Source organism: Canis lupus, chromosome 1 (genome assembly GCF_048164855.1).
Source record: "Canis lupus baileyi chromosome 1, mCanLup2.hap1, whole genome shotgun sequence".
In the NCBI taxonomy this organism is placed as follows: Eukaryota; Metazoa; Chordata; class Mammalia; order Carnivora; family Canidae; genus Canis; species Canis lupus.
The window spans coordinates 11,598,183-11,606,819 of NC_132838.1; the positions used below are offsets into that span (position 1 = coordinate 11,598,183).

At 38.8% G+C, this 8,637-nt stretch overlaps 1 long non-coding RNA gene across 1 annotated transcript in view; it reads right to left on the bottom strand.

Annotated features, from left to right (window-relative positions):
• The window catches only part of LOC140611898 (uncharacterized), a 128,907-nt gene extending 122,038 nt beyond the window's left edge, over positions 1–6,869 (bottom strand). Inside the window, exon 1 of the long non-coding RNA XR_012013230.1 lies at positions 6,681–6,869. This is a non-coding gene — a long non-coding RNA (uncharacterized lncRNA). The remainder of the gene's footprint in view (positions 1–6,680) is intronic.
• Between the last annotated feature and the right edge of the window lie 1,768 nt (positions 6,870–8,637).

Consider the following 8,637-nt stretch of genomic DNA (forward strand, 5'->3'; position numbering starts at 1 on the left):
TCCCAGTGTTTCCCCATTGAGAACGATATTTGCTGTGGGTTTTTTGAGGATGGCTTTTAAGATGTTGAGGAATGTTCCCTCTATCCCTACACGCTGAAGAGTTTTGATCAGGAATGGAGGCTGTATTTTGTCAAATGCTTTCTCTGCATCTATTGAGAGGATCATATGGTTCTTGTTTTTTCTCTTGTTGATATGATCTATCACATTGATTGCTTTACGAGTGTTGAACCAGCCTTGCATCCGGGGATAAATCCCACTTGGTCATGGTGAATAATCTTCTTAATGTAATGTTGGATCCTATTGGCTAGGATCTTGTTGAGAATTGTTGCACCCATGTTCATCAGGGATATTGGTCTATAATTCTCTCCTTTTTGGTGGGGTCTTTATCTGGTTTTGGAATTAAGGTGATGATTGCCTCATAGAACGAGTTTGGAAGTATTTCATCTCTTTCTATCTTTCCAAACAACTTTTGTAGAATAGGTATTGTTTCTTCTTTAAACGTTTGATAGAATTCCCCTGGGAAGCCATCTGGCCCTGGACTCTTGTGTCTTGGGAGGTTTTTGATGACTGCCTCAATTTCCCCCTGGTTATCGGTCTGTTCAGGTTTTCTATTTCTTCCTGTTCCAGTTTTGGTAGTTTGTGGTTTTCCAGAAATGCGTCCATTTCTTCTAGATTGCCTAATTTATTGGCATATAGCTGCTCATAGTGAGTTTTAAAATTCGAATGTATTTCCTTGGTATTGGTGGTGATCTCTCCTTTTTCATTCATGATTTTATTAATTTGAGTCTTTTCTCTCTTCTTTTTAATAAGGCTGGCTAATGGTTCATTTATCTTATTAATTCTTTCAAAGAACCAACTCCTGGTTTTGTTGATCTGTTCCACAGTTCTTCTGGTCTCTATTTCATTGAGTTCTGCTCAAATCTTTATTAACTCTCTTCTTCTGCTTGGTGTAGGGTTTATTTGCTGTTCTTTCTCCAGTTCTTTTAGGTGAGAGGTTAGCTTGTGTATTTGAATTTTTTCCAACTTTTTCAGGGATGCTTGTATTGCAATGTATTTCCCTCTTAGGACTGCTTGTGTTGTATCCCAAAGATTTTGAAGGGTTGTATCTTCATTCTCATTAGTTTCATGAATCTTTTTAATTCTTCTCTAATTTCCTGATTGACCCATTCATCTTTTAGCAGGATGTTCTTTAGCCTCCATGTGTTTGAGTTTCTTCCAAATTTCTTCTTGTGATTGAGTTCTAGTTTCAAAGCATTATGGTCTGAAACTATGCAGGGGACAATCCCAATCTTTTGGTATCAGTTGAGACCTGATTTGTGACCCAGTATGTGGTCTATTCTGGAGAAAGTTGCATGTGCACTTGAGAAGAATGTGTATTCAGTTGCATTTGGATGCAAAGTTCTGTATATATCTGTGAAATCCATCTGGTCCAGTGTATCATTTAAAGCTCTTGTTTCTTTGGAGATGTTGTGCTTAGAAGATCTGTCATTTGCAGAAAGTGCCATGTTGAAGTCCCCTACTATTAGTGTATTATTATCTAAGTATGTCTTTACTTTGGTTATTAATTGATATACTTGGCAGCTCCCACATTAGGGGCATAAATATTCATGATTGTTAGGTCCTCTTGTTGGATAGACCTTTTAATTATGATATAGTGTCCCTCTTCATCTCTTACTACAGTCTTTGGGATAAAATTTAATTTATCTCATATGAGGATTGGTACCCCAGCTTTCTTTTGAGGACCATTTGAATGGTAAATGGTTTTCCAAACCTTTTATTTTCAGGCTGGAGGTGTCCTTCTGTCTAAAATGAGTCTCTTATAGACAATAAATAGATGGGTCCTGCTTTTTTATACAGTCTGAAACCCTGTGTCCTTTTGGAATCATCTAGTCCATTCATGTTCAGAGTTACTATTGAAAGATATGAATATAGTGTCATTGTAATACATATTCAGTCCTTGTTTGTGTGGATTATTTAATTGGGCTTCCTCTTTCTTTTACAGGGTTCCCCTTAATATTTCTTGCAGAGCTGGTTTGGTGGTCACATATTCTTTCAGTTTCTGCCTATCTTGGAAGCTCTTTATCTCTCCTTCTATTCTGAATGAGAGCCTTGCTGGATAAAGCATTCTTGGCTGCATGTTCTTCTCATTTAGGACCCTGAATATATCCTGCCAGCCCTTTCTGGCCTGCCAGGTCCCTGTGGAGAGGTCTGCTGTTAATCTAATATTTCCCCCCATATAAGTTATGGATCTCTTGTCTCTCACTGCTTTAAGGATTTTGCCATCTTTAAAATTTGTGAGTTTCACTATTAAATGTTGGGATGTTGAATGGTTTTTATTGATTTTGGGGGGGGATATCTCCATCTCCTGGATCTGAATGCCTGTTTCCCTCCCCAAATTAGGGAAGTTCTCAGCTATGATTTGTTCAAATATGCTTTCTGGCCCTCTGTCCCTCTCGGTGCTCTCTGGAACCCCAATTATAAGCAGATTTTTCCTTCTGAGGCTATCATTTATTTCCCTTAACCTTTCCTCAAGGTCTTTTAATTGTGTGTCTCTTTTTTCCTCAGCTTCCGTCCTTGCCATCAGCTTGTCTTCTATGTCACTCACTCTTTCTTCTACCTCATTAACCCTCATCGTTAGAACCTCCAGTTTGGATTGCATCTCATTTAACTGATTTTTAATTTTGGCCTGATTAGATCTAAATTCTGCAGTCATGAAGTCTCTTGATTCCTTTATGCTTTTTTACAGAGCCACCAGTAGCTTTATAATTGTGCTTCTGAATTGGCTTTCTGACATCGAATTGTAATCAAAATTCTGTAACTCTGGCAGAGAGTACTGTTTTTAATTCTTTCTTTTGTGGTGAGTCCTTCCTTCTAGTCATTTTGCTCAGTGCAGAGTGGCTGTATGAGCAGGCTGACTCAAGAGTATCAACTACGACCTAAGTAAATTTCACCATAGATGATTCTGATGAGGTCAGAGACCAGAAATTGAAAACAAAGATCAGAAAAAAAAAAAAAAAGAAAAGAAAAGAAAGATCAGAAAGAAATTTAAAGAAAAAAAAGGACTACTCAAATTGAAAAACAAATTTTAAAACAAAGTAGTAAAAATTAAAAGGCCAAGAATCCCAAAGAAGAAGAGAAAAAAAAAAAGATAAGAAAAATAAAAGAGAGGGGGAATGGGAGATGGTGATGGTAATGAAGTTGTAGTGGAGGGAGAATGTAGTCTATCTGAGGGGTCCTAGAGGTTGATCCTCTTGGTTCAGTGTATATTAAGTTCTGTATGTGAGAAGATGCTCAGTCCCAAATTTATACAAACCAGAAATACTAGTAGAATGTCCCAACATTGATTACCAAAACATAAACGAGATAAAAGAGGGAGGTGGAATGGGAATGAGGAATCTCACAAAATGAACCAGCATGGTATACCACTTGGTCTGGGTGCATGCTGGTCATGTGTTAAAAGGTATTGACTTCTGCCAATAAAGTGAGGCAGAGAAAACAAAAAACACAAAACAAAAAAACATACCTGTATATCTCCGAAAATTAAGTTGAATTGTTGAAGGCAATCTAGAAGTGGAGAATATACCTAGGACTTGTAATTGTAGAAATGTGAAAGTCAAAAAGGAAGAATCTTAAAAATGAAGAGCTGGTAAAATATTGGAGTTAAGGTGAGAAAGGAGAAAACAAATTGGAAATTTACAGTCTGATATAAAAAACGAGTTGTACTGGAAAAAGGAAGAAAAAAAATAGGAGGGGTCCCCTCTAGTTCTATAGACTGTAAATCCCTCGACTTCCCCTGGAGCTTTCCAGCACTGTTTGGTCAAGAACTTGCTCTTCCCCTGTCCTTCCAGCTGGTCTTCTGGGGGAGGGGCTGCTGTGCTCTCAGGTGTGTGCACCTGGGGGAGATGCTCCGCTCCCTGCCGGTGCCAGGCTCAGTGGGAGCTGTTGACCCTGGGAGGCCTCTGTCCCCTGCGGCCCCGCCCCTCCCAGGCACAGGGTGACACCAGGAGGAACAACCCCACTGGCTGCGGCCAGCTCCCCAGCCCTGGAGTCCACTCCCGCAGTAACTCCCGCAGATCCCAGTCCACAGGGGCCTGGATGCTCCTGGGGAGGGGGGCGCTGACCTGCACAGCTGGGGGCATGGGGCGGCAGGAGCTCCTCACGGTCCTGTGCCCTCCCGGCCTCCACCTGTCCCGGGGACCGCATGATCCTGAGCTGTGTCCCCGGCACCCTGAGATCCGGGGCCTGCGCTGCTGGGATTGCGCTCTGGTCCGGGGCCCCCGAAGGCAGCAGGTGCAGCCCCCTCCCTCCCCCGGAGCCCCCCCTGACCCACCGGCTTCTCCCCGAGGCCCCGCCGGGGAGCTCCAGCCCTTTACCGAGCCCGGCCCCGGTGTGGGGCGCTCTCCCCCGGGCGCCCCCCCTCTCCTGGTGACCCCGGGAGCCTGGAGGCCCCCCCGCCCCTCCTGCGGTTCTCCCCGGCTTCCCTGCTGAGGCCTTTCCAGGGGGAAGAACCCGGTGAGGGCTTTGATGCTCCCGCTCCTCCGCGGCTGGGCTCTCCTGTCCGGAGGCTCTGGCCGCGGCCTTAGCCCAGGTCCCCGCGGGGGCCTCCCCCACTGGATTCTTTTTAATTTGTTTTCCCTTTCCTACCTTATTAGAAACAAAAACCCTTCTCTCTGTAGCATCCCAGCTGTTCTCTCCTTAAATCTCAGGTCAGATTCGAAGGGGTTCAGGATGGTTTGGAAGGCATCAAGGTATCTAGGTGAGTTGGTGGGGCCAGGTGAGGTGAAGACCCTATTCCTCTGCCATCTTCTCTAACACCGGGTTTGGACTTTCTTGAAGACGTCTTACAAATCATTTCTCTATGCTTTTTTTTTTTTTTTTCCTTTTTGTATACTTGTCAATTTCTTCTTCTGGATGCAAAAATAAAACACAACCAAATAGCAAATTAGAAAACCAAAGACTCCAGATGATATTTGCCTGATAGGGAAGGTGATGCATCATTTGTCAATTAGTGCCAAGAATACTTCCATTCTATCCTTGAAAATACATTCAAAGGGCCTTTCTCCTCACTAACATCCAGAGCAATCTGCCAGGATTTCCCTAAGCCTTTCATTATGCTAATGTCATCATGATGATGCATTTGATATTGAAAGGAACTTAATGACAAAGAAGTTGGATAGTAATTCTGTGCATAACAATTTAAACTTTATAAACTATTTCTTTCCAAACCTTTTTAAACTTTATAAAATATTTCTTTCCATACCTTCTCTTGTGGCAAACATTTAGGAGCAGGCTATCACATGTAATATATGAGTTTGGTGACTTGATATTGTTGGAAAGGCCAAACATATTTCACTTCCTTTAAAGTTTAGGCCACAAACATATTCCAGGCCAGTGGCTCTCAAACATTAGAATCCAGAGTAATAGTTTCGGGAGCTCATGAAAAACTGTTTTTTAGGTCCTACTCCCAGAAACAAGACTTTCAATATGATTGAGGGAAGGTGAGGAATCTTAAAAAAAACCTCATGTAATTTTCAACACCTGGTCCATGTTCCACTTTTTGAGAAATAGTTGTAATCAATTATATCTATTGTGAAAGGACTAGATAGGTTATTAGTGGAACTTACCCAAGATGTGAGTTATTTTCAAGATGAAAAGCAGAAAGAGCAAAACTTTCAAATCTGATATTTTATCAAATTTTAAAATCAAACTGTAATTTTAAAATGATATTAAATTTAATAAGGAATCAAGATACAGAAGGAAGTATTCTGTGTGTAGCTAAAGAAAATATGAGTCAGAGAAAAATTAGTTTGTCAGCATCATTGCTGAGGGATGAAGGCGTATTATGCATTTCTAGCATGATGGCCGAGCATACCCCTCTAGTAGAGAACTATTTGAAGAGATGACAATTGCCATTAAAAGGACCCAACTAATTCTCCCTAGCTGGATTATATTTTCTCCAAAGCAACTACTTTATAGTTTACTTCCATCTAGATTTTTTCTTTTTAGTGACCAGGGACTTTTTTATTGTTGGTCTAGTTTCCATATGAAACTGGTAAGTTAGCATTTTGATTTCTATATTTGCCTCCTGTGAAGAAAACAGGGTGAGTTAAATATGGAAACCAGATCAAAACAGATGCAATAACAAACTCTACTTTCTGTTCCTACAAATCTCTGAACCAGTCTCTGTATTTCATGGTACTAAGAAGGCCCGACAATCTTGTAAGCTAGGAGGTAAACTGTGTTCTCCAGCTCATTTTGCTAATGCAAGTTGTGAGACTTAAAATTCTCATTTATATAATTTTCAAATAGCATATTTTCCTATCATTTGACTTCAATTTGTGCTTTATAATACAGAAGTATGGTCTCTTTTCTCTTTAAATCAGAATAAATGTGGGAAACCATTTCAAATAATTTGATAAATTTAGAATTGCTTGGCTTACCCTACACTAGTAACAATGTGGAATTGTTCTGTATTTTCCCAAACTGTCTGATGTGTATTGTTCAGTGAAGTTTAAATTGCTGAGGAGATCTTAAGGCTTAGTCTTCCAACTTAAACTAATTTTTTGACAAATGATAGCATTCATCATGGTAGCAAACAGCAGCCTCCAGTATTAAAAAAAAAAAAAAAAAAAAGAAAAGAAAAAAGAAAAGAAAAGAAAGAAAAAAGGCAAGAAAATTACCTGATTTTTCTGATTCTAAACAACACTGTGGTTTGGTTGGCCTCAGATGCAGAGCTCTCATGCTCAGGGGAATAACCTAGGACTGCAGACTTTCTCAGGGCTCTCTACTCACTGCAGCTGTGACAGGGACAAGGTGCCATTTTCCACGCTTGTCTGGATGTCTCATCTCAATGTCCATTTGTGCAAGGATTGATGGCTCTGTAAGCGAGTCGAAAGATCAAGCTGCTTTATAATGCTGTGTCAGTCAAATCTCAAACTTGAGTAACATATTAACATGAGATTGTGCCCTTGGATGAGCACCCCTTAAGAAATACAAGGAGGAGAAAAAATGCAGTTCCACATGCAGGTCTGACAGTTTGAGTGTAAAAGAAACAGACCCAAGGCCTTAACAGGAGGTGCGAATGTACTGATTACCGTTGAACAACGGAGACATTTAAGGATGACATAACTCTTGAAACATTAGATTAGTTGAAAGGATTTGTTCCATTAATTCTTCGACAGTTAACATTTCATATAGAAAAAGGGGTAATTAGCACTAAAATTGTCTTCAATCCCATGAGAAGTTTTTGGCCTTAATACCGCCTAAAGCTGTACTACACAAAGGTTACTGTTATTTATTGCCATGCCTCCCATCTTTAATAGGAGTCTTTTCAATAAAAATTACCAAGAAGACTTTTCTGCTGCTTTCTTTAACATCCCGAAATCAATGACTTGAAATAAGTCCATCTGTTAAAGGCTAAAATGTCTTTTTCACAGATATACTTGCACCCAAGATACAAATTGCCTTTTTTTTTTTTTTTTTTAAGAAAGAACGGTAGTGAATAATGATTTTATTTTAAGGGAAAAAGTGTTTTAGGACTAAGGATGGAATAATTATAGTGAGTTCAACCCACTCAGAGGGAAAATACTGTATATTAAACAATTGAAATAGAGTTGGAACTCTATAATAGGTTATAAGCTTTGTGACCAATTGTTACTAAGTAACAATTTACTTAGGAGTCCATTCAATTTTCATTTGTATGTCTAAAGACTACAAACAACCCCGCAATATTCATATTTTAACTATTCTGTATTAAGCAATTATGCCTATGTCCTTTCTCTACTTTTTTTGAGATACTCGAAGACAGAAACTTATTTGCCATTACGTCGCCCTATTATGAATAATTTGATTCACTATTTCTACAAATTATTTATGAGTACCTACCATGTGCTACTCTAAGCACATGCCATGGTAAATACATAATAATTTTTAACTTTTGTAAGTTTTTAACAAGATGTGTAAATAAAAATCTGTTAAAAATAGGTAAAAAATGTGAAATGCTGCATACAATAAAAGTCTTTGGCAGACTTTTTAGAAAAAAAAAGTACATGTATCAAATTTTTTTTTTGTATCAAATTCTTCCATGAAAAAATAAAGCAGCACAACTGTCATCTCTAATAGTTAAAAATGAAATGCAGTGCAATAGTAATGGCTAGCTACATAACAAATAGTAACTGACAGTTTTCATTCTTTAATAATTTTATATAACTTGCAGGTTTTTAAAATTACTATCACATTTTGTTTTATTTTATTGTTTGGGATAATGTCAGGAGAAGTGGTAATTGTGCTCCTTAGGACGAATTTAATTTTAACTGGAAAAAAAATTACATTAAATTGTTTCACTGTATTTAGCTTTATGTCTGATCTAGTCCTTCTTCACTGCAATGAGCTACTTCTCATTCTTTTCTACCCAACACAATTAAGGAAAAAGATCTATTCCCATCTCTAATAGGTTGTTACTACAATAGTAATTCAACCATCACAGGCTGAATTTAAATTGTAAGTTTTTATCTAGGACATGGTCCTTGATGTATACAATATTATAGTTGGTGACACTTTACAGATTATCAAATAACAGCCTTCCATTTTTCAGATTATTAAATTGCAAACTAAAGGCTTATAAAGTTTGCTCATGGT